The sequence below is a fragment of the Anas acuta genome, chromosome 4 (assembly GCF_963932015.1).
Source record: "Anas acuta chromosome 4, bAnaAcu1.1, whole genome shotgun sequence".
NCBI classification, from domain to species: domain Eukaryota; kingdom Metazoa; phylum Chordata; class Aves; order Anseriformes; family Anatidae; genus Anas; species Anas acuta.
This window is the reverse complement of record NC_088982.1, coordinates 39,982,808-40,009,709: the sequence shown is the minus strand read 5'-3', so window position 1 is coordinate 40,009,709 and position 26,902 is coordinate 39,982,808. Positions and strand designations below refer to the sequence as shown.

The following is a 26,902-nucleotide window of genomic DNA, read 5'->3' as shown; positions in this document are numbered from 1 at the left end:
GAATTGAGGAGCATCTCAATCAATACCTTATATTAATTTTATCAGTTTTGTTTGTTCATTGTGGCATGCAATTTGAATACCACTGTATTCCCCTCCTCCCCCCCATTTGTCTCATTGTCTAGAATGGACAGTGTTACACAGAAATAAATCTTCCATCAAGATGTGAGTTTGTAACCCAAAAGGTACAGGTACCTCTGCCAGTGGTGTGCCCAGCATCCCTACAAGGTTTGTACAATCCAGCACTGAGCCCTCTGCCACGTTTTCATGGCTACAGAACCAATCCATCAGGGTTATGGAAGTGCTCGTCTGTGATACAGCCTCTCCTTTTGCTACAGAGACTTACTGAATGTTTTTAAAATGTTTTGACTGTTTATGTGTTCAGCGTGTGGCCTGAGGCCTTCCTTACAGGTATGTATCCGTAGCACACCTGAGTGTTATGGAGCATAGGAGTTTGTATCAGAGGATGCAGGGAGGTTGCTTTCAGGGATGCTTGCTGGGCAGGATTCCCATGTGTGAATGAACTAACACGGTTTTATGGAGAAAAAATGAGGTGTAAAAATGCTAAAACTACCCATTAATTGCAAGCACCTAATTTAATGTGCAAAAGGTCTGAGATTTAGAGTACTTAATGTATAGCACTTCCGTAAGTTGAATGCCCAAGTGCCACCGGCTGCACCAAACCGTGAATGAATACACAGTGTGACAGCAAAACAGATGACAGCCAACTGAAACTGGAATTACAGGGAATATGTGGGGCAGGAAGAAAAGCACAGGCTTTACCAGGGTATTCTTCAGGTGTCTTAATTGCAACATACTCCTTTCTCTTCCTGCTCCACATGCTGTTTTCTATTTCCAGTGACAAATGAAGCAGAAGGGAAACGGAGAATAGCTATTTGTGCTATAGAGCTTAGTTTATCACCAGAGCTGCTCTATTTAAACAAGAGGATTGTGGAAAAATTAGCACATGATCATATAATTAGTGTCATAATGCATACCCAAAAAAAAGGCTGCATGGTAACTGTAGTTCTGGCGTTTGCTAATATTTGAGCACATAATATGGCAAAACTTCTCATTGTCTTTGGATGATGCTATTCTGTACTCATCACATAGTGTTATTATATTATACTATCACGTATACACATCATCCACATTTTTTTTTTAACTTTAGATCTCTTACAAGAACTTGAATTTATTATGGTACATGCTAAGGGGTGTGCATTCACTCTTTGCCCACTTCCTAATACTGCTCTTGCTTCCTAATACTTACTGCTTTTGGATGCCATCTCCTTCCTTTGGACATTTTGTACAGTTTTGCTTTCTCCCTCTCCTTCCAACAGAGGAACTCTCATAGATATTCTAGCATCTCATCACATCTAAACGCAGCTCTTCCTGCTGGATTGCAGGTGCTGTTCCTTCACCTAGTGCAGTTACCCTAATGAACCAGTTCCATGCTCACATTTAATTTCCATCTCTGGAAACTGCTTGTCAGGATAGTCCTTGTCTGTTTTCTTCCCTACTCCAGTTTTCAGACTGATCCTACCCCCAGACAAGCTCCTTTTTCAAAATTAGAGTCATTCTAGCCTTGTTCTTAACCAATCTGTAGCTGATTGAAGAAGTAAGCCTAACTCCAGTTTGTGTCTGTGATCTGAAGACTTCGATTAGGTGCAAATTACAAATTTTGGGTAGAACTTACAAACTTGTTTTATTGTTGAATTGTACTATTACGTGGTGTTAACATGCAAGAAAGTATCACAAGCTCTAACTGTGAGCAAATGAAGAACTGTTGATGTAAAGGGCTCTGCGAAACAAGGAATGTTACTGAACAATAAGTTAACAGAAGTCAAGGAGAACTGACTCCCACAAATTTTCCCTCTGAGGGATTTTGAAGAAGGTTGAAGCATTTTCCCAGGAACAGAAGAGATAAGGCAGTGATAGTGCTGCCACTTGAAATCTTAGAGACTCGCTCACAGTCTCTTCTGAATACAGATTCCAGCAACTCTATCAAATACGAAATTCTTATTCTGAAGACAGGAAAGATTTAGAGGGTATCTACAAAGACTCCGAATTCCATAACACAGGCAGAGGACTAGTTTTTGTTAGCCTTGGTTTTGGAATGGCTGTGTTGGGGGGCTGAAACTCACATTCAGAAATCTTTAGTTTAAGTTGTTAAAAATTTTGCATGAGATAGAAGTTGAAAATAATTATTGCCAAGTATTCAGCAACTCTACTGATAATATATTTGATTGTCTCTTCACAGCTTTTGCTTATCATTGTGAGTGGTGTGGGGTTATTTTTGTTTTGTTTTTGCTTTCAATATCAAAGGCTATATATGATACATCTCGCAGAGGAGGTCTTTGCTAAGCTCGAGTGAACTAACTGCCTGACTTTCTTTGAATCCCTACATGTTATAATCATTCTGCACATATCTGATGATGTTTTTGCAAAACTTTTCTCTGCATCTTCAAATATACTAGTACAGCATAGAGAGCAAAGTAATTCCAATTCTGTGTAGGACTCTAGTTGTTAAAATAATATAAACATGCTTTTAATTGTCTTCTGTAATGTTTGTCTTTAGCTTTAATAAATGAGAAGTAATCACTTTAAAAGCAGTGCTTTATGAAAAGGAGCAATGGAATGTAGCAGCAGATCTGATGTGATGTCTTTGTAATGATTTTTTTTTAGGAGAGAATGTTGATTGCAATGGGTTTTGACTTAAGCTAGGTAAGAATTAGGGATTTTGTGCTTCTATAACTGCTACCAAATGCAAAAAGTCTCCTGAGAGCTCAAGAACTTGCAAAGTATTAGTGACTTAATTGTCTCAGCAGCTGGTATGCTAAAAGGAAATTATTTTTCAAATTACTTTTCCAGGATTGTGTTCTTAAACATTCAAATGCAGATGCACACGTGAGGAACAATGTACATGTAAATAATGCCAGTCGCGTTAGTAAGTGATACGTGTATACGTGTGCTCAGGAAAAATATATGTCAAACTGGACCTGAAAGTGCTATTTGATAGTGCAAACAGCAGGCGTGAGGATTAAGTTCCTGCTGAGGGCCAGGGAGGGTTTTCCAGCATCTTTTGATAGGCACTGATGTGTACCATAGCCACGCTTGTGCCTCCTGCACTGGCCCTCTTTGTTTTCCCTGTGCAGGGTTTCTCTCCAACACTCTCACCATCCTCTTATGATAGGGAAGTTGGGCTGTGAGAGATGGCACTGGTTGCTGGAGATGCCAGGGGGTTGGAAGAGCAGGACCCTGCTGTGGCAAGGAGGGGCAGGATTTGTTTTGCATGTTGTTGCAGAAATCTGCAACAAGGAAGTGTTTGCATTAAGATGATTAAGAAGAAGTGTTTGAATAACACTTTTAAAATTTATTTTAATTTGGAATCAGTGTGTTTAGTGGACCTGAACTGCAGGTATCTGTCTGGATTGTACAGTATACCATGTTTACCAGATTTTTCTTCTTTAAATATAAACTATTTTAACAAAAAAAAGAATGTTTTAAAGTCCTAGTGAACATAAGCCATTGTTGCATTTCAGAAGGAAAGTAAATAAGGAGGTACTTCAGCTATGCTTTAGCTGGACAGGTCTTACAAATACTCACTGCTCCTGTTGACAGTATGTGTTCAATAATTGTTTTGAGGAGCTAGATTTTTTTTTTCTTTTTTTTTTTTCTTTTCTTCAGGAGGTCTTTCAATGTGTGTAAGTGAGCTGGCAGGATCATTGTTTCTGAAGCAGAAATTTCTTCTGGTAAATTTCACACAATGAAAGAAACTTGCAGTAGGACAAAATGTAATAGTTAGACTTTTATTTATTTATTTATTTTAAACCCAGGGACATTTTTCAACCCCAGTATTCTACTGAACTGCAGCTCTGTTGTGTTCCTCATTGGAAAGAGCTGTACTTCTCTTCCAGGCAGAGATCACGGTGTGTTTGGCCTATAAACTTTGAGAAGAAGGGAAAACAAATCACGCTAGTCAAAGCAGCGCAAGTATGAAAAAGAAACTGAAGGTCTGGAAATATTTTACATTTGCATACCACCTCCTTTCCCAGCATCCACAAGGTTACAATAATGCATTACAGACTCACTTCATAAATTGTGTATTGCTACCTCCGTTTTATTGACGGGGAGCTGAGATGCAAAAATACTTTGTGGCTTCTTAATTCATGCAGTAAGCCAGTAAGAAAACTGGAAATAGTACCTCCCTACCCCCTTCTGATCCCTAACTGCGTTTTAAGCAAAACAGCATTTTTTTCTGTCATAAAATAGTAGGAAAAAAATGGAAAGGATCTCTGGCAGTCGTAAAAGTTCATCCCCATTAAGAGTTCCACTGTGTTTATGTCAGTCTTGAAACATTTGTTTAACCTCTTCTCTTGTGACAAATATACCACAACCTCTCCTGGCAGTCTTCCGACATCTCTCTGTGTTTATCATTTTAAAAGTTTGCTGCAATTTAAATCTATTACTATTTGTTCATGATGGGCATGGAGAACAAATTACCCCCTTTCTCTTGAAAACCGTGACTACACTTGTGAGTCTTCGCGCCTTGAGATGAAGCAATTGCGGTTCTTTTGAGCTTTCAGTGTAAGTCATGTTTTCTAGCCCTCTGATCATGCTCCTTGTTCCCTGCTGCTCTCTCCAGCCATCTCGATCCAACTGTGCTTGTTGTGCCTTCCCTGCAGGATGACATTGCTTATTCGTGCTGCTCGGCCTGTGGTGGAAGCCCCTTTTCCTGCAGAAGGGGCGCCCACCCTCAGTCCCCAGCCTGTGTGGCAGCCTGCTGGTTGTCACGCAGCTGATTCGGGGCTCTTCCCGTCTCATTCCTGTTTTGTGCATCCCATCCACCAGCGGAGAGCACTCGGAAGACCCTTGGTTTGCTGGGGTACAGCTGGCCTGGCTCTGTATTGGAGGTGTAGAGGTGAGGAGCATACAAAACAGAGATGGGGCACTACTACTGCAGACACTGTCCTAAAACAATTCATTTTATAAATTCTTCCATCTCAAGCGTAAGTGTGAGGCCCTACAAAAAGAAGAACTGAATCAGTTTGTCTCCAAACACGCTGTGTGAAGCCCTGCCCAGGTGGGGGCCGGCTCGGCGCAGTGCTGCTGCTCGGCCCCCAGATGGCGGCCGGGGCCGGGGCCGGGGCCTGGCTGTGAGGCGAGGCGAGGCGAGGCCGGGGGGCTCCAAATGTGCCCCAGGGCAGGCCGAGGCTGTGGCTAAAGCTCCGTGGTGGTGGTTTGGGGTGTGAGCTGCCAGGCTAGGTGCTGCACCGCGAAGAAATGCAGCCTTTGGCAGAGTTTTCCTGAGGTTGCCAGTGTGCCGCTTCCTGCCGTGAGGATCCCGGGTGTAAGGCAGGAGCAGCACGCCACAGGGGCTCGCTGCAGGAGGATGGGAGCTTGCACACTTTCCCTTGGTGTGTGTGTTCTCCGACGCCCTGTTTCTCCTTGTATTTTTAGGGTTTAAAGTGTGTTGAGGTATCATGCCAACTCAGAAGCAACATGTGTTTAAACAACACTTCAAGTCGGGGCAGCAGCACGGGTGCTCACTGTGGGGGCCTGGCACATGCTGCCTGCAGCCAGGAGGGCGCTCCCTCTGCAGCGGCCTCTTGGCTCAGGTGCTGAACCCTTCACACCCCTTCGGTCCCCTCCCAGCGAGGTTTGTTCCACTGCTGGAGCTGTCTCAGCACAGCCTTCCTGGGCCACGGGCTGTACAGGGAATCTAGTTGGTGCTGAGGACAGTGCTGCCTGCGTTTCAGGATGCTTTGCGGTGTACTGGCGCTGATCAGGAGCAGTGGACTGAATACTTACTTGGTTGTGGCTGGAACATACCTTCCAGTTTAGCTTCGTTCAAAAATAATCCAGTGTCAGACTGCGACATGAACCAGCCATCACAGAGTGATCAGGAGAAATCTCTTTAAAAAGCACATTCATGACATGAAGTGAAACTAACACAGATGTACCCTGTGCATGTTTTTCTGGACACTTTGTCCTCCAGTCCTACAACCCTTACTCATTTCCAGCACCCTTTATGTAATTCACCTATTCCATGAAGTTTAGAGGAACTGCTGGGCCAATCCTTGGAACTCAGCTGTGATCAGCTGCGATGGAACAAGAGCTTTCGAAGAACAGTATGTCTTTGTGGATTTCAGAAGGGCAGATAACTGCAGCTTTCTTTCCAAACCTGAGATCAAGACCAGGTAGTGGTTATTTTAAGTGAAGAGGATAAGATTTTTCAGATGTCTGTATGTAAAATATACCCCCTTTTTTTTTCTTTATTCCCTCAGTGTCAGATAGAGGCGGGGAAAAAAAAGTAAGAAAGGTGTAAGCCTGTCTTTGAAAGTTCATAGAATCTGATTCTATCCCTCTTCTTCATGCTGAGCAATATTGTAACAGTATCTACAAAATCTACCTCAATTAAACAGTATCTGTACAATTTCCATTCAGTATTTGGAAATTTTAATGTGAGTACCCACGTTGAGCACATCTGATCCTTGCTAGAGGTACATACACAATGCCTGTTCACACTTTTAATGGGTTTTATTCTTATTATAGAGTATATGTATTCAAATAAAAAGAACCTATCTGTTTTCATTTCTGAAGAGCATTTGCATTCTGTGCTGTGGTAAAGAGGTAAGTTATTCTACAGCATTTGCATTTAGTAGGGGATTCTTACAGCTGATGCTGGATTGTTGTATTTTGTACTAGAACTGGCCAGTGGAATTACCAGTGAATCACTGAAAGCAGAGATGGAAAAGCCCAATTAGATCATCTAGCCTTTCTCCTTCCTGGTATAAGATTATTGTGTACCAGATACTTCAGTGCTTTTTCCAGTGTAGTTTTAAAAGTCTCCAGGGATGTGCCTTGTGTCTCTTCCTTCAGGCAAATATTCCATAACCTTCTGCACTTCACCGTTAGAAATCTTTTCCTGAGATTTGACCTAAATTTCTCCTTTCTTAAGTACATTCCATTTGCTGAAGATTTATTACCTTGAACCATTCTAAGTAATTCCAGTCACTCTTTGATATTGACATCTCTAACAGGCTGTGTTCTTTCTTAATGCTTTGTCCCTTAATCAGAACAGCTCTCCCTGCTTAGCCTGTCTTTACAGCCCTACACCGCCTCTACTTTAGCCTGTGGGCTAGTAAGGATTTTTTCTATATTCATTGCGCTTCCATCTTATGTTCATTTTCTCGAGGCTGACTTTTATGACAGTGACTTTTTCATGATTAACATGCCTGAAATTGCAGTTTTTCTCTGAAAGAAAATTGTAAAAATGCTGTCATTGGGCACTAGGTTATTATCTTCTGAAGATGTACAGATAGAAATAAAAGATTATCTCTAATTACCAGGCCTGCAAATTTAGCCAGAAACTGTCTCCTGCATCACACTAATACATTCTGATTTCAGGGTAAGTTAATAATGGCTCATGATGCAAAAGGAGCATAAAAAAATCTTTCCTACTCTGCTGTGCCAAAACTAGGATAGCAGTTTCACTTTTCTCTGCTAGTTTTTGCTCTTAGCAAAGAGTTAGCCAAGACCAAATTCTCAGTGAATATGTGGTAAACAGTTCTGTCGAGTTTGAAGGTAGCAAAGAAAAACATGCTTTCAAGTAGAAATCCTTGTCATGATTACCACTGGGACATTTTCTCCAGAAATTAATTTGAAGGCAGGGGAGTGGGGATATGGGGGGGGGGGGGGAGTTTTGTAAGTTGTGAAGTTCTGACTTCTAACACTCCATCAGCCTTTACAAGCTTTTAATTGTCAGGTTTTTGGGGGAAAGGGTAAGAGGCCCCAAACCTGCAATTGCATTTTCTCTTTTATGAAGGTTGGATTTAGCGATCAAATCACATTTGTTGAAATAAGATACTCGTTATTTTTCTAAAGTCTGACAACACTGTTGACAATTATTGCTAGACTGTCTGGAGAGACTTGCTGGTACATGTATAAATCTTGATAGAAATTTACCTTTTGTTCCTTTGCTAAAAATGAGCAACTCCCTAGTTCATATCACACTTAAAATAACATTTTTGCTGCTTTTACCAAATTCTCAAAAAGATAGTTTGCTGGCTGATTCATGGTCCTGAGAGTTCTGCAGCTTGACTTTAGCTGGGGTTGGACTCGCTTGTTTCACACACTAAAATAAAACAGGAGAAGGAGTTTTTGGTTGGTGTATTTGTAACTGGAAAACAACTTAGTTGCTATCAAATTATCCCAGTGATTACTGTGCAGAGGAACATACAGAATATACGAGTACATGTAAAACACACAAACAGTCCTGACTGAAGCAGCTATAGTATGAATCTGCAACTTTAAATGTATTGAAAGCAAAATGGAAATGGGACGTATTTTTGCGTATGAAAAACTGAAATGGAGACCTTTTGTGTTTCAGGCTTGTATTCATAGACCCGTTGTGGAGTTTCCATCCTTGGAGGTTTTCAAAACCCAACTGAACACAGCTCTGAGCTCGTGGCTCAGAGCTGGGGCTTGGGGTAGGTCATCTCCAGAGGTTCCTCCTGACCTCAACTAGTCTGTGATTCTGTGCTTTGGTTGGCAAGGTACTGATGTGATACCAGCAGTATGACAATTATGTGACAAGGTCCTCTGAGTTTGCACAGTCAGTGCTTTATGTTAGTGGTGTGAGAGTCTAGACATGATAACCAAACATTTTTGTTTATATTTTACGGCTATTTATAGTCAAGAGCCTAAAAATTTTCCCATAGCAAATCCTATAGCTAAGGCACTGAGAGCTGCAAATTGCCATAAATTAAAAGGTCAGCTGAGCCCTTTCTTGCTGAAGATAACATTCAGAATGAAAAATCAGGATTAGAATTTTATTTGAGACGTATGAGCCCAGCCTTGATGGTGGAAAAAATGGAAATGTGGATTAATCTTAAAGAACGCTAATAAGTAATTAAGTTTCATGAGGCTATCAGAAATTGAGAAGGCAGAACAAAGAAGTGGGCACTCCAGCTGTGTATGTTTATGCCTCTATGGCCTCTCCTGCTGCTTCACCACTTCCCTTACTTATCACTGACACCGGGTCACAGTGAGTACAAAATGCTGCCAAAGTGGCATTGTTCGCGCATGCACTTTCCCCTTACTACCCTGTGCCTTTCATAAATTACAACAGCCTTCATGGCAGTAAGAAGCAGGCTCTTGTGTAGCATAGAGCACCTCTTCCTCCAGTTCTTTCAAGTATGCTTCCTTGTATACCTTTGCATACCTCAATCCCTTGGGTTTGTATTTTATTCTTCCTCTATTGCTGTAGATAGTGTATGTGCCCTGCCTAGTGCGGTGTGCATTTCTCTTTCCTCCATTCTTTCTTCCTTTCCCAGTTGCCTTGACTTAAAATGGAGCTTACAGAGTCTGGACTGCAACTCTTTCACAGCCCACTTTATCGTTTTTCATCCCTTTTTCAGTGAACCGACTTTCCTACACTCCCCTTTTCAGTGTTTTAGTGCTGTTGTTTTGTACTTTGTCTTAAATGAGACCCGAGGATCTTTGACCTAACTTGTGTGGTAGCTATAGCTAAGTAATATTCTTCCTTTTCCCTTTCTCAGCCACCTGGATTTGACCTGTATTTGTCTTGGCACAGGACAAACAAGCATGCCTGGCATCTCCACAGCTCGATCTTATGGCCCCGGGAAGGCACATCAGTGGCCAGCTTTTAGATTTCTTAGCCAAAAAGTGAACTTAAGCTAGGCCTTAGATCAGTTCATCTCATGTAAACTTTAAAGTCTTCAAATCCTGGGGTGTAGGGCATATATAGTCTCTAAATTTCCTGGTTCAACTGAATCCCTCTGAAGAAAACAGTTCTTATTTTTAGTACTGCAGATCATATGTGGGGAATCTCACTGTGGGATTCCTGGTAGATGTAAGACCATCTTCATTATCAGCTTGTCGTAATTCTTGAGCTTCGTGGTCCTTTTACTACTGGTCTTTGCTCTGAAGCTCATTCACAAAGACACAAGTCTTATTTGTCCATTGCCCAGCAAGGAGGGAGAGGAAGCATCAGTTAGTAGTAACAGATCTTTGCCCTGATTTATGTTGCTTTTCCCATAAATGCTTTGTTTCTTTTTCTCTGGCAGGGTCTCCTGGTAGGCTCATCCCACTTTCAGCCAGTATGGTAGTGTAGCTACCATATAGCCAGTACAACATTCTTCTCCAGCAATGGGTTTGTGACTCTTTCTCCCCCAAATGTTGAGTTTTGCACGTGTGATATGAGGAGTTTTGTCTCCCTGGCTGAAAAATGACCGGTTTCCACTGCTTAAAGGTCACAGCAGTTTCTGACCTCACACATTTAGACAGGGTCTTGGACTACATCACGGCATTCAACAAAAAGGGTGTCATTGCTTCCAGTGGAGTTTGTGCTGTCAGAGAGCAGGCAGCAGTGTCGGCCTCCCTTCGGAGCACCTCTCCTTTTCCAGGCCGCCACCTGGAGCTCTTCTACCAAGTGTTAGACCAGCATAAAGGATTGTAGTGCATACGTTGTATTTGGTAAACGAGTCCTTCCAGTCAGTGTTCTCTGCTTAAGGCTCTGACACACAGCTCCAGGGTTCTTGTTGCCACTTGGAAATCATGTGAAGTGGAATATGTATAATAGAGAGACGCATTTGAGGGAGAAAAGTTGATTTACCAATAACTGAGCTCTCTGAGAGCATTTTTTCCTTGCGCATTTTCCAACAGTAAAGATGGTTTCATGTTTACCACTCTCCTCTCCTTCCATCTGCTCATTTCTGCTCATTCATTCCTCCTTTTACCGCAATTTACCACCGTTTGCTTCCCTCTTTTGCCAGTGTTATTTGGATCAGCTGGAATGGGATCAGTGAAATGAATTGGGATAAACACACTTTTTTAACCTGCAGCCATTCAGCCTGACAAGCAGAGGAGGGCGATTTCTTAAGTCTGTTTTAGTGCCAAAGCCAACATGCAGAACTACGGTCAGGGAAGTTGGGAGGATGCACAGCTCTTGCTGCCTGCCGCCCTGGTGTTGCAATAATAAGCAGAGAAAGGTCAGTGTGTGTGCTCTACAGGCAACACCAGTGCTAAAGCAAAATACAGCATGAAAGCTGGGGTGTCCGAGGTGTGCTTACACCCACAGGGAGAGTGCAAACAGCGAACCTGACAGGATTCCCGTACAGCTACGTAACTTTATCATGGCATAAAAAACATCATGACTTTGGAATGACAATTTCATTTACTGTGCTGGCTTTGCTTCTCTACCCTGGAGGAAAATTAAAGTGCTCTTATCTAATTTTTATACATTCAGAGTGTGAAATGCATTCTGAGACTGCACCACGCTCCTAAATCACTTGGGCACTTGTTGTATTTCCATGTACTGCTATCAGCCATTGCATGTGGATGGGGCTGATGCTGATGTGCTACCCAAATGTGCTACCCAAGAGCCCTGATCACATATGGCATGTTTATGGAGCTCCTTTTGCAGGAATTACCACTTGTGACATTGGTGACTCCTTACCAGGAGCTTTGGCACAGGAGCAAGGATTCTCCTTTCCACGGATAAAATTCTGCGCTGCAGCTGAACCTCCAGGTGCTACCAAGTGCAGCTCAGAAAGAGTCTTAATTTGGGGCTGCTGCCTGGGCAGGAAGGTGCTGCCTGTGCTGCTGCGAGCAGCCCCAGCAGCTGGTTGTAATTATGCACTGCAGCTTCAGAGGAAGTTGCTGGCTGTGGGGAGCGTGCAGTGCTTGGCTGCAGATCCGCTGCTTTTAAGGACACAATGGAGGTGGAGAGAGTGAAAACAGTGGCACAGAGCGGAGGGGAGGGCGAAAGCCTAATTATCCCCCGCTTGAACTAGCTGCCTTTTTGAATCAATACATAGTTGTGAAAGTCCCTTGGTAGATGTAGACCCTAAGTGAAGTCAGATGAGGGAATGGGCACGTTCTCATGCCAGGAACTCCTGTCACAAAGGACTAAAACTTTAATAACAGAAAACCCTCTAAAACTATCTGGAAAGAGATTTATTATTTATTTTTACTACTCTACAAAAAAAAAAAAAAGTTTAGACTGATTTACGTCTCTTGGAAAGAAAAATTACATTGAGCTGACATATTGCAATGACTATTTTTGGTCTTACCATTTAAAATTATGGAGTTATAAATAGAGCTGTGCAAAATGCAGCTATTTTGATTCTCACTGGGGTTCACACAAACATTGTCTTTGGTTTCAATCATTGGATTCAGCCCTCCATTCAGTGCTGATTCCGCTTTGAATGCAGAGGATTCCTTACTTTTAATTTTTAAACAGCCAGATAACTTTGGAGTTGAGCAGTGTTTGCAGACTCCGGACCTTAAGGTATGTATTGTTCCAACGCCACCTAGTAATTGTCTCAAGCTCACCAAAAGAATTGCAAAAATTTGTGTGAGGCTGGCTATAGTCCTGGTTTTGCAATGAAACCCACAATGAGGCAAGTTTTGTCTGGCGTTGGGCTTTGTAACAAAAGCTGTGGGTTATAAATCTCAGGAAAAGAAGATTTGTAATGGAAGTGGCCAGTGAATCCTAAATAGCAACAGAACGTGTTGCTATGAAATGTGTATACCTAGAGGGGGGAAAAACTGATCCTGCTCTTGATAGAAAAGCAGCAGCTCACTCGGAGCTATTCTCAGATGTCAGAGTCAGTCATCAACTCCCCGGCCTGTGGCTGCATCCTTCTAAATTTTGACCCCTCTAGGCAGCCATGATTTATGTCATTAGCAGATAAAGCAGCCAAGGTGCATAGTAGAGAAAAGATGTAAAGGTGGGCAAGATTTTCTGCTGTGCCAGATAATATCTGGGGCTACATCAGAGCTTGGACCAGTAATTTTCTTTTTTGTTTCCAAGATGGAGATGCTTCCTGGGGCCACCCAGCTGAATGATCTTACCTCTTGAAGTGTCTGATTGTTTCAGGTGCTGCATAAGTGCATCAGCAGTTCTTAATTCCCTTGACAAGCTTGTGCTGTTCTTCATACCTCATTCCTCAGAGTGCAGTGTGTGGATGCTGTGTGTGGCTGGGCAGCTGCACGGAGGCAGAAGGCAGGGCTGCAGGGATCAGCTAATGTGTTGTTTGCAGGTGCTCTGTGTCCATTGCTGCTGTTCTATACAGTAAGTGGAATGGATTTTCCCATACCGTTTTTCTGTGTTTATGTTGTCCAGTTGTTGCAGAAAGGTCAGATAATCTAAGAAGCCAGTGGAAAACACCAACAGAACAGAAATCTGAAAAGATTAGCTCATAGGATTTCTTCCCAAGACATAGCAGTGTAGGAGGCTTACTAGTAAGGGTTTGGGGTGCTTTGATGGTCCCAAAACTTCCTAGAGGACCACCTGTAACAGGTGAAGGTAAGAGCAGCCCCATCTTGCTATGGACATGTTTTCATGCAGCTATCTCATACAGATGTATTGAGTAACTTTTTTTTTTTGTTCCATAATTTATTATAAATTCCCACTGATATTTTCCCCAAACAGAATTATGAGGTTAAAGAAAATAGCTTTCAGTTTCTTAAAAATTCCTTGCCAGTTTTTAAAGACCTTGACATTTTAACGTAAGTAATGATTACCATAAAAAGGCTGTTTTTGTGGAGCCTGTAGCTCTAGTAGCTTGACAGAAAACAATGACTGCTGTGCAGTTATGACTTGGAGCTGGTGACCCAACTGCTTGTGAGGAAGTACCAGTATCTGGTACTTAAGAAACAAGCTCAACTGCTCCAGTTTCCTCCTATAACCCTTAATGATCATCTGAAGCTGTTCTTTTCAGTAGCTGTAAAAGAGTCCACTGCTGGAAAAAAGTTGTGATATTAAAGCTATTGGGAACATCTCTGTAAGGATTTGCACGAGTGACAGACAGACAGCAACCAACCTTCTAAAGGCCCCGTATTGCACAAGCAATTCACACAACACTTGAGATCAGATTCATAGAGGCATGATGCTCTTCAATAGTTAAGCTGTCCTCAGACCTTTAAGGCAAAGCTCTAAGTACTTCTGGATGTGCTTTCAGGCATCTTTTTGTATTCCACCATTGAGCAAATACACAAAACGGTGTGTTATGGTGTTTCTAGTTCACAGTTATTGCATGCCTCCTAGTTTCTAATGCGTTGAGCCTTGCTGGACACTTGTGAGGCAAGTGGGGAGTTACAACTTGAGCTAACTTTAGAGGTTTGTGGTGAGTGCAGGGGTCTGCGGTCAGGAGGTGGACTGAACCATCGTAGTGCCAAGCTATTGTGACATTGTTTTGCACTTTCGCTCATAGAATATGTAAGAATGAGTATTTTGTACTGCTGAGAGCCCAAAGTCTGCTTTAATTTACTCAGTTATATATATGTGTCAACACACAAGAATAACTTCACAGCTTTCAGTAGAATTGCTCCAGAGAAGTAGGCTTCCAGAAGAAGCCTAACTCCAAAGCCCATCGTGTCCCTAGATATTTCTTAAGGTCGTGCTAGATCCTGTCTCCTAATTAGCCTGCCCAAAAGCTTGCTGCTATTCCCATCTGAGCATGCATTAGGTTTCTGTGGAAACCAGCCTGTAGAGGGAGCAGGCTGACATCAACATTGAGTGCAGATTTGGTCAAGACCTGGTAACTCAGAAACATCAAACATCTCCCAGTTTACGTGTAGTCAAGGTTACTTGTGGAGGTGAGAGGTAAAGAGAGACAATCTGTAGCTTGTAAATCTGTATTGACTTAGCTGAATCAGTAGTCTAATTGCTGGAGATAACTGTATCTGCATAGCAGAGCAACAAGCATTATTTTATGGGAGGGCCATAAGCGTGCCTTCTTGGTACTTAGCTCAGGCATATAGTATTATGGACAGTTTGACCCAGAGGCATCACCTGTTTGCTGGTGGAGTTGTTTTGTTTGGTTTTGGTTTTGCCATGAAAAAATTGCTTTTAATAACATTTCCCAGACAGTAAAAATGAAAAGGTACATATTTACTAGCTGATATGTTGAAAGAAATTAACACACAACTTACATTCTTTCTGAGTTAGTAAAGTGCAAAAAAAAAACCCTGAAACTACAAAACCTCTTTGGCACCCAAGAACTTAAAAAGAAGTGGGGCTTTTTGCCACTTTAAAAAAAAAAAAAAAAAAAAAAAAAAAAGTGCTTCTGGGCTGAAACGTTTCTACTAGAGCACATTCTTAGGGCTTTTAAAACTGCTAAAAAAAAGTTACTCTAAATGGAAGCAGTGACAGATTTTTAAGTATAAGGAGTAGCATGAATGCTGACAGAGGTTTATGAAGTCTGGGGATGAGTTTTGTTTAGGGGTAAATGTAATAATTGAAGATGCAGGAGAGATTCTCTTAATGGCAGAAGTAATACTGGTGGAGAAATGGTCTGAATTTATTTTATGTAATACTTTTTTTAATAACAATGTCTATTAAAGACATCTGTTGAAAGTCTGTAATGCTGATTTAATAGGGAGAAAGAATAACAAAGTTCTTTAGCAATCCTGTCTTCAGTTTAATATTATGGACTGTTAAAAGAGGGTTTATGTGTGCAACATTATTAACTGAAATTCTGCTCAAATTGAAATCAGGCCCACAAACCCTGCTTTCTTTCAGTACCTGCTTGGGTTTTAAAACAAGTATTTGAAACTATACAAGAGAATTAGTGTGCTCTTACTTCGTTTAGGATTTGTAAAGGCAGTCAGGGTAGGTAGGTAGATTTGTAAACACCTGTACTCTCGCTTCTGCTATGTCACTTCTTTCTGGCAATGTCAGAGTGCAACAAAAAATTATCGATTTCCTGTACTAAGTCATTACTCTAACTAGAGAGAGAAAATCCACCTCCAAAGTGACTGAATTATCATTAGTAATAAAACACCCAGTGTTTTATACTGGCTTTGTCGGGGCTAAAAGATACGTGCCTTAGTTATGAGAGAGATGGGGCAGGCGGCAGTGGGGATGGAGTCCCAAAGGCCATGGTCTAGAAGAGGCCTATTTACAGAAATTAAATACTGAGTTTAAAGTAATCATGTCACTATGTTTAACACTGTTATTTTTTAAAAAACTGAAATGATAAAGATTAAAATAAAGTAATAAAGCACGCTGTGTTTTTATCGCTTGAATTTGGAGAGGCCTCACGTTTTCCATGCCTGTAGCCTTGATGATTCTTTTGGCAGCTCTGCCAGCGATAAAAGGAATAACTCACCACTGTCAGGGAATTTGGCTGTTTCATCACTGACATGAGAGGCCAGCATAACTCCATGGTGATTGCTGTCTAAATGACTTATGTAGTTTCTTCATATACTTTTTGATTGAAGAGTGATAACTCAGGCAATGAGTTATTTGGCATCAGCCTCAGAGACAATCTGTTTTCTTTTTATAAATCCTGAGGCACCTTTCAGCCACCCATTTTTAAATAAGACTATGGTGGATCAAGTTCTAATGTGCCTGGCAGACTTAGCCAGAGGACGGTTAAATTAGGCTTTGCTGTCATTATTTTTGCTTTGTTTATTTCCTTATTTTGTTAAATGAGTGTTTGAGAAGTAGTGTTGAGAAAAATGAGAAGTGGGCTAAAAGATTGTGTTTATGTTACAACGTAGGGGTATGGCCAGGCATCTCATTCCTGGTGGCAGTGGCCACCAAAAGCAGACTGCATCATCTGAGAGCCCAACGAGGGAAACATGCACCAACACCAGCCTAACTCCATAGCCTGGGATGTGGAAGGCACATCCAAGAGCAGGGAAAGGTGTAATTGACATCTTTAAAAATACAGCTGAATACAAATCACAGCTCAATGTCCTTTTTAAAGGTCTAAATGTAGAGTACCATTATGCAAGATAGCAAGTTGCTGTGCATTAGATTCAGTATAAAACAGGTTGATTTAAGCTGTGAATCTGACAGGATTTCATGCAAGGTTTTGCCAGTCATTTGTTGGAAACAGAAACAGTTTCCTTGCTGCGTAACAAAGATGGTTAGCTTTGATGGAGTTTTGTTTGCAGGGTTCTTAATGTGACCGTGGAGGGCTAAATATAATCTGAAGGGCTGCAGAGGTGATGAGTGTTTAGACTTCACCTTTGTTAATGTCTGCTGTATGCGTGCTGTTACTGCTTTCATTAAAGTGAGCCAGTTAAATCTTACAGAAAGGGTTGTGGTTAATATTTACGTGAAACCAGTCAACCTCTTGTGTTTCCCTCTCTTCTTCTTCGCTTTGGCTCTTTAGTTTAGACAGCAGTAGGTGATAGGTATAAGTGAGCTTTGCAGTATTTATATTACAGTAATGCACAGGGCTCCAGCCAGGATTGGTATCCCTTTATAGTAGATGTTATGCGCAGATACATGGACGTGATTTCTTCTTGAAAGTGTGTACAATACAAGAAACATCTTCATCAGGCATGTGTCACTATTTGGGTAATGAGAGAAAAGATACCATCTTTTTTTCAGATTTGTTTATGCTTTGAAGTGACAGTGCATCATTGTATAGTTACTTTCAAAGGCTTCTAACTATGCAAAGGTCAGTATTTGTCAAAGGAAAGAAAAGAAATTGAATGATACATAAGGTGAAAAAGCTAATGACAGAGCAGTTATATGTACAAATGGAGTCCTATCCATTTACCTTAATGAGGAAGTCCTTTGAATTTCACCTTGGTTCATTTCATATGGGAGGTTCAATTTTGGGTCTAAAAGTAGCCACTCAAAGCAAGTGAGGAGAGAATTGACAGACAAAGGGTTGTCATTCTTACCTCTCTCTCACTCTTGTTTTTATCCTTTTCTATTTTTTTTCCCTTTCATGTTTGTTCATAGGCTTTTATTTGTATTCCTTATTGTTTGGGAAGTGTTTCTTCGTGGCAAAGGGACTCAGGGCCTTCCTCACTGTCCAGAAACAGACTGTTAGCTTTTTGATTCTGAGCAGTGCTCCAGAACTCATAGCAATCAATAACAATTCCCAAAACATAGGGCATGTTTTGAGACACAAAACAGTCCATCTGTACTACCTATACCATGTGGACAGTAACGAGAGCACCTCCTGTGGATAAGAAGACATCATTAAGTCTGAGAAGTAGAGGTCAGGAGCAGTCAGTCCATTGGTATGCAACCATCCAACTCACAGGACTGTTTCAGTGAGTGCTCGCTCCATTGATGCCATACTTACCTACACGGTGCTTACAGTAGATCCTACATTCTGTTCCTCCTTGGTTCTGTCTATGTGCGGGTTGCACAGAGGTCCAGACTTTCAAATCTGAATTTGCTTTCAGTGATTCTGACATTCAGATTATTGACATTTGATTTTTCAACCTGACAAAAACTCTTTTTTTTTTTAATTCATGTCCATTCTTTCTTCACAGCAAAATCTGCCAATCATGGCAAATTACATGAATGATTCTGTGGAGGCTGACACAAGATTGCTGAACTCATTTTCATGCATGGCTAAACAGAGAATTGAACCTTGTGCTCCAGAAGTGAAAGGTTAGTGATTTTAGATAATTTTAAAATGATTGTATAGGAGTTGATACAGCTACTGTCAGTCTACCATAATCCTGTTCTTTGTTGAATTTGCCCTTGCGGAGGCACTGCTTTCTGCCAGTAATTAAGGGGAGACGTTGCTTTCAGAGATGCTGATTCAGCAGAGCTAAGAGTCAGTAAATTAGCAATGTCTGTAAGGGAATTTTAAATATTGGTAGAGTACCAAACTTCTATTGTTACAGTGTCTTGGACGTCTAACTCCAATTAAGTTACTGCACCAGGCAACGTGGGAGAGATGACAGTTCTCTTTTTGAGTCCCAATGAAGAAAAATGGGGAAACTGTATCCAGTTTTTGGCTCCTTAGTGTCACTGCTATGAAACTATGTTGAAGGACCATGAAAGAATAACTAAGTCTGTATAGTTAGTATACATTATACTGGGCTGTTCAGTCAGTAACAAAACGATGTAGACTCCAAAAGAACAATCCATTCTGCTGATTTAGTATCCTAGCTATTTATGGAGTGATAGTCCTCTTCAGGTGGCTTCCTGGCTTTTTCCTGTCTGCATAAAGTTAGATGATTTCCTAACTATGGTATTCAATTTCATTAATCTTCACGGGTCATGAGATGTCTTTTATGCGCATAAAGGTGCCTAATCCATACAGTAACTGAATGCTGTGAAACTAACATAGCAATTAAAGAGGAATCACACTATTAAACACCAAAGAAACCCATATTTTGGTACAAAACAGGTAAGATGGAATTAAATGGAGTAACTCTGGGGTATACCAGCTTGAGATGATACACAATGCGAAGCTTGACTTAGTATCAAAGCATTACTAAATAAAGCTCCATTTAGTGTGTGAGAGTGCTAGAAAAGCTGACAAAACACGACCCACTGGGTAGTCTATAGTACAACTCTTTCTTCTATATGGAGGTAAAGTCTGTGACCCTGCATTAACTGACAATTAGCAATGTCTGATATTGGTTGCATGTCTCATAGGATAAAGAACAGGCAAAAATATATGTATAATAGGTTTCCATGTTACACCACAGAAAGGTTAAAAGTGCTGTTATTTGCTTCTTCTTTTAAGGGCTGCTGTTTATAGACTGTGTATTTATGCAAAGGTGGTGCTTTGGTATTCTTGGTCTGTGGTGCTAGATTTCTCCAGGGTATTTACTGCATACATCATAGGAGCATCGGGCTTTGTGTCTGCATTACCTTACTTGATCAGGGTGCTGTGTTGAACTAAGAAATGTAAACCAAGCTGAAGCAACTTACAAGTGAGTTTAAATTATCTATTGTGTGAAAATCATGCTTGTTATATTGCTACAACACAAATACCGGTTACATGTAGACAAAAAAGGCTGAAAACAAACATGTAAATGCCTCATCTGGTCATGCTTACTACAGTAAAATTAACTATAATTATGATAGCATGATTTGAAAGCAATACCTCCAATAGTCTGCGAAGTTAGTGGTTCCTGGTAAATAAAGGCGATACCAATATAGGTAGCAGATTGAAATGAAGAATCATAGATACTGTCTCGTCTTTGTCACTTCTTTGTTCTGTGGCTCATAATTGCTGTGCAAAGAAGGATAATAATGCTTAGAAGGATTTGAGAGCTGCATGAAATAAATGCTAATTATTATCAGCGTTCGTTTTAGGCAAAATCTGAAATGAGATCAAATCCAAATGAACCCTCGCTCGTGTCTGGTTATATTCACAAAGAACCAGACGTTCTTTCACGGTTGCTTCCCCATTTAACAGCCACATCCGCCCTATATTGCAATTTGTGTGATTATATATAATGAACACATCTATATACATGCGTGTATATCCATATATGTGTCTTGCTAAATATTAAAACCACTCTTTAAGAATACCTGTAACACTCTCGGATTTAGTATCTTTCGGGAGCTACAGAGGCCAAAATAGCTGCTGCTGTGTTCATTTCAATATGAGGAGACTTACCAAGAATAAACAAAGAGTTGTGCCCAAGACAATTAAATCTGTGAAGGGATCATGAAGACTACGAACAGGACACCAAACAGGAAGCACAGTGCTAATGCACATGATTTGCTGGACATCCATGAGAGAGTTAAAAGAAGCCGTCGTGGCCAAACTGCAAAGAGAAGCTGTTAGAAAGAAGGTGAGAAGCTGAAGACGCAACTAAATGAAGAAGACTGAAAGGATCATAAGCAATGACAGATACAGTATTAACAATAGTATTAGGCGGCCCACAGATGAGGCCAAAACCTAGCTTGCTTAAAGAATCAAAAGTAGTTCAATGTCATTCTTCCAGCGCATCAGGAGAGGAAAATGTTGTCAGTGGGACTGGATATGATAATGGTATAAAGTGAACTCTTAGGGAGGAAAAAGTCACTGGGGAGAAGCTGAGCTCTCTGCATCCTTGTTCACTGTGGAAGAAATCAGGGAAATTCTTCAACCAGAATTCTCCAACCCTTTCAGGGCATTCAGGAAACTCAGCAGAGAATTCCTCTAAAAAGAGGCAATGATACTAAAGATAGATGAGTCTCCAGGATCAGAAGAATTCACCCAAGAATTCTTTAAGAACTCAGGCGTGAAATATCTAACAGCAGCATGTAACCTCTTCCGTCAATATTCCTCTGTACATGAAAATCAGGTATCAAATGTGGTGTCAGGCGTTAAGAAAGGTTCCATGGCTGTCCAGCAAACCTAAACTTGACATCTGTTTCAGGTGAATGAGTAGATGTTGTAATAAGAGTTTGAATTAGTGTCTACTTGAATAAATACGATCCAATTATAATGAGAGTTAACAAAACCCTCAGATTTCTTTGAAGGGGTCAGTGACGTGAATGTGGAGTCAACTTGAATTTACAAAAGACTTCTGACAGAACTTCTTATCGAAGTGTTTCAGGAAAACCAAGCAACATAAGGCTGTTGCTTGCATAAGAAAGAAGGCCCTGGAATGGATGACAACGTGATTTACAAGACTTAAACACTGGATAGACCATCACTGGATGGAAGTAAATGGTCACTCCTTGCAGAGGAAGGAGATCACTTGTGACGTTCATACGGTATATGTGTTGGGACCTGTACTGCTCAGTATAGTCTTAAATCATAGAATGGCTTGGGTTGGAAGGGACCTTTAAGATCACCCAGATCCAACCCCCTGCCATGGGCAGGGACACCTCCCACCAGACCAGGTTGCCCAAAGCCCCATCCAGCCTGGCCTTGAACACCTCCAGGGATGGGGCATCCACAGCTTCTCTGGGCAATCTGTTCCAGTGCCTCACCACCCTCGTCATGAAGAATTTCTTATATCTAATCTGTGCCTACCTTTTTTTTAGTTTATAGCGGTTACCCCTTGTGCTATTAATGACCAGGAGAAGGGAAGCGATTGGTGAGGTGGCAAAGCTTTGCTGGTGATTGATAGGAGGCTATGCAAGGTTGTAAGGACAAGGACAGATTATATGGACAGTAGAAAGATCTTGTAAGACTGTACAGTAAAAGGATAGGTGCAATTCAGTGCAGATGAATGTAGAGTGACACACTTGGGGAAAAACAACCATAACTTCAGATTTTGGGTCATTTCTAAGCTGGACCAAATTTCTTCAGGAACCAGACCTTTGGGTTACTGTAGACAGTTCCATGAAAATACTGGCTTAGTAGAAAAAGGAAAAAGAAGAAAAAGGTAATAGGTAATGAATTATTAAGAAGCAAATAGAGAACAAACCATAAAGGATCATTATGCTGCTGTTGAAGTCCTTGTGGTACATAAAAAATCCAACGTTTGTACACTTGAATGATGCATGAAGTTTCATCTTGGAGAGAACATACTAGAACCGAAAAATATTCAGAGATGACAGGGATGATCAGACATACACTGTGATGTCCATGCAGTACTTAAGGAGCACCATACATGGAATAGCCAAGGATCTTTGTTCTGAAGAGACGTGATTGGGAGGATGTAAGAAGACACATACAGAACTGAGAGGTCTGGAGAGCAGTGGAAGGGGCTGGGCTTTTCACCCTCTCTTCTAATACAAGAATGAGAGATATCAAAAGAAGCTTGTAGGAACAAACCCAAGGAACTGGTTCTTCAGGCAACCCACGTGGGTCAGTGGCAGTACTCTTCAAAGAACCTTATGGATTGAGGAGTTTGTGGAAATACAAGGAAATACAAGGAAACTGGGTAGAACCTTGGAAGAGGTGCTGAAGAGGCTGCTAACTAGATGATCACATAACCTACTCTGAGCATGTTTGAAGGCTGGGAGGCAGCATGTGCTCACCCTGTGCTTATTTTCCCCAAGTGTCCATTCAGAGTTTTGTGATAGATGCGCCTGTGGGCTGAACCAATGCAGAAGTTCATACGTAACCTCCATACACCAAAGTCAGGATTAAATAAATAAAGTTATTAACAGCTTAAATACATGTATAACTTTCAAACTCCCTAAGTAATCATAATGTTTCAAAAAGTTAGGGCTGGAAGGGACCTAAGGAGTCACCTAATCCCTTCCCCTGTTCCATGGATGGCAAAATCGATTACATCTGTGTCCTTAGTGACAAATTTGTCTACCCTGCTCCTGCAGCTTTCAATGATGGAGACTCAACAGCCTCCATAAGGCATCTATTTAAAGTCTCACTATTCATACTATGAGAGGGATTTTTCTCCAGTCTAACTGGAATCTAATCAGCTGTTGTTTGCTGTAAACCATTAGTTAACTGCAAGCCTGAGCTAAGATGGGAGGCGTCCTAGACTTCTGATGAATGTTGTCTAGTGACTTTGGTGGCTCTGGAAATAGCCTGGACGCAGGCTTGGTTTTCAATGTAGCTAGTAGTTACTGGCTTATTGTACTCTGGTTAATATGACCGAGTGTGAATGGGGATTCCTTCTGTATGCTTTTAGGGATTTTCAGGTTATTTTAATGTCTTGCCTCTTTAGCATTTTTCTAGCTTCAGGGAAACTTTCTCTGAGCAGTGCTTTCTAAACACAGCATGTTTTGACTTAACTTCAGCAAAGGCTGCTTGAAAGGTGTGTCTGCAGAAAGAGTGGGACAAGAAGACTTTTAAAAGATTACTGAAAAACAACGTGGTTTTTTTTTTTTTTTTTTTTTTTTCCCTGTAAGGCCTTGATTTCTGGTTTTGCCAATAAATTTACTGAACTTGTGAGTTTGAGATGGAATGTTTGAACTGTCTTACGCGATGCTGCTCAGTTCACTTAAACACTCCTTCCTGCGGGTGATCACTTACTCTGTTCCTCATCTTGTAGGTACCTGACTTGAGAAGGAGGTTTTGACCAACAGAAATGCTAGACACCTTCAAATCCAACTGAAGTTGATGTGGGCTGTTCTTATAATACACAGTGTACTTTAAGTTGTTTAAGTCTCTTAAAAAATCAGCTCAAATTAAGCATTTTAGCAAACTGTTTAAGCTTGATTTCTATGTTTCAGTTTCCAGTGTCTAATATGATTAAGAGTCCTGTCCTCTCACTTGCAGTAAATTGTGGAAAATCAGTTTATCGATATGTGAAGCACTCAGGAGCAGTAGTGGTGGTCATTCCGAGGAAATGAATGTCTGCGAACAGGGGCTTGGATTAGTAAATAGACATGAGGTCATATGCAGAACAAAAAGGGAAAAAAATGCATTAAATAGCTGTTTGCTGGTGAGCGCTGACAATTCTGTGTACAGAATGAAGCAAACATCCTGTGGAAAAATAGTTGGTAGGGGTGTATCTGAAAACTTCATCATACTGTGGATTACACAAGGAAGCCAAATAAAGATTGCACAAGCGCTTTGATTTTGGTGGTTTTAAGCTCATTGACTGCAAAACTGCAACCTCAGTGATGTACTTTTAATACAATATTTTATGTGTGCCATATATATTTGTAGACTGCAAACTATAGCTGTTCCACTGTCTGGGGAGCCATCTGAAGTGGTCCAAAATGTTATATAGCACCCTGCGGCCGCATCTCTTGCATCAGAGACATTTAAAAATATTAAAAATCATGTATATTTGTAGATTGTAAACTCTAGCAGTTGCAGTGAAACAATGGCAATAGCAGCCAGCACATTGGCATGGGGAGGAATGTAAAGTATTTCTCTCTCTTAACAATAACTCTAACAAGAGTTGCGAATTTCTGTATGGATTGTATGTAGGGTAGCTGCCCAGAGGCTGGGTGAGAAATAGGTGCAGAAGGGATGGACTGGCCCTCAAGGTTTTGTATATACTTATTTAGCTCTGCTGTTAAAGACGAGTGAAAGCCTGTGGGCTGCCCTCTGTGCACGAATAACGAACAAACAGAACACAACGCTTGATATTTCTGTTCACGTGCCTTAAGCACAGACCTATAGTTTGTATTCTTCGTAGGACTATTACCATCAATATAAAGTCCAAAGTAGTTTTTGAACTTGGGCTAGAAGGTTGAGAGGAAAATTCTCTTTTATTATGCGTGAGGCTGTCTGCTGAGCCTATAGCTACCAAACCAGTGAGGTTTATCAAAGAGAAAAATTTACAGTTAAGCTCTGCCTTCTCAAAGCTTGAGGAAGTTCTGTTAGCACCGAATACCTTTCTGGACGTAGAGGCATTTACAGTCTGGAACCTCATTCAGATTTTTCTACTCTTAGAGCACCTGCGAAAGCTTTGCCATGATGGGTTGTTCCTCCCCTGGCTGGAGGAGACATCTACTTGTTTATGTCTTGGCTTTTTCTTACTGGTGGCCTGGAAACTTGCTTGAGTATGTAAATCTGTTTATATAGCTGGTGATAACATACGTGGAGTGAGTCACAACGCAAGTTGGTTTGCTGAATTTTGCATGCATATTTATAATCACGTAGTCATGTGTTACGCTATCACTGGATAATCGAATACTAGGTTCCCCAAAAGCTGGGGCAACACTACACAGGCATAGCCCCTGCTGCGAAGGGTTAGATACTGAGGTGCTTGGGGAACAAATCTTGCCAAGTGCCAACTTCTAGAATTTTTCTTGTACTTCCCTTGCAAGAGTGGCCCATGCTGCAAAACAGAAGAGAATTGAAGTAAGAAGCTTCCTTTAAGCAAAACATAGGTGTCTAATCACAAACTTACTGTTTTTGCAGTCTTGTGACCTATCTGTAATCATAACAGGAGGGAAGGAGCATGCAGGTCAGGTCCTTTCCCCATGTTTCAGCCCAGATTCAGTGGAGTACGTGTGCGTCCAATCTGTGTGTCTGTCCTGCTGTAATACCTTGCTGAACTGGAGCTTTCGCTTTTGCTTACAGCTTGAAAGATTTTGTAAAAATTCTGACTTGGATTCCCCCTGTTCTACAACATGAATCTTATAGGCTGGCAGGCACATAGTTTTCAGGGTGTTTTGTGTATATATATTTTTTTGTATTTACACACAGTGATCGTTCCACTTCCTGCAGTCTGTCTTAGAGTTCTGACTTCTGCAATTTTAACTGGCTTTTTGATTTTCTTTGTTGCTTCCCCTTCCCCCCTTCACTGTTTTGCCCTTCTGTTCCTTTTCAACCTCGGTGACTTTTCCCTTAACTATTTAGAGCAGCTTCTTTTGCTCCAGACGCGGTTCATCTCTTGGAGAATTCCTGCAGCTCTGGATCTTCTGACGACCATAGCTCGTGGCCACCCCAGCTGTCATGAGAATTTTAGCCATGCTGCTATGCCGTAGCTGGATTTCACAGGCTCATTCGTGGAGGCTGTGTTGTGTTTGGTTTTGTTGTGTTTTGAATCAGCCCGCCACGATGTGGCTTTTCTTTTAACTGCTCTGGAGAGGACAGTGTTATTCTCTTTTGACTACAGGTGCATTAGGCAACATGCACTTCGGTAGCTTACGGGAGTAACTCTGAAGTACACCTGATTTGCTCGCTTACATAGCACTGCACCCAAGGGAACCTTCAGCAGAAATCTTTTGAAACCCTTTTTATTGTGTAAGGATGCTTCGTCCAGACCCAGGAGGTGTCTGTCAGCTGGCTTTCCAAGTTCCATTCAGTGAACACGCTGAGCTGTGGAGGCCGGGTTAGGCTTCCAGCAGACACCCGTGTCACCGTGCCGTGCATCGATTTAGACATAAACCGTTTAATTAGAGTTGGAGCTTTCAGAAAGGTTTCTACCCAGGTGGCCACTCAGAAGGTTAATCTGCTGCCCGAGATGGTTTGAACCTTGCTGCCACAAAACCTGCAGCTTCCAACCTGAGTGGCAGCACCAGGAATTAAATCTCTGATTCCTGATACGGTGGGATCCATGTTTATCCTCCTGGTATTTTTAGTGTTGCCCATCTAGTGGATAACCCCTAGCTCAGCTGACAAAGGGGAAGTGGTTTCAGTGTGTTGCTCTGCAAAGACTTATTTTCTATATTACTTCTGGAGCTCCTCCCACTAATATGACTAACTAGATTATCTGTAAGGCTGTACTTGTTCTGAAGCCACTATTGATTAAATGCTGAGATGATTTTTTTTTTTTTTAGAAGCTGTCACTGGAACATGCTTAGGCTGCATTTGCTGTCAGCTTAACAGTCATGTTTCTG

The 26,902-nt window shown here is 41.3% G+C and overlaps 1 protein-coding gene across 4 annotated transcripts in view; it reads left to right on the top strand.

Annotated features, from left to right (window-relative positions):
* The window catches only part of MAML3 (mastermind like transcriptional coactivator 3), a 253,638-nt gene that overhangs the window by 30,837 nt on the left and 195,899 nt on the right, over positions 1–26,902 (top strand). For 3 of the 4 annotated variants that reach the window (XM_068680779.1, XM_068680774.1, XM_068680775.1), the window contains one exon: positions 18,277–18,397. The gene's annotated coding sequence lies outside the window, so the exon portion shown is untranslated. Of the gene's footprint in view, positions 1–12,951; positions 13,100–18,276; positions 18,398–26,902 lie in introns of those variants that run through there. The other variant, XM_068680778.1, reaches the window with a different exon arrangement.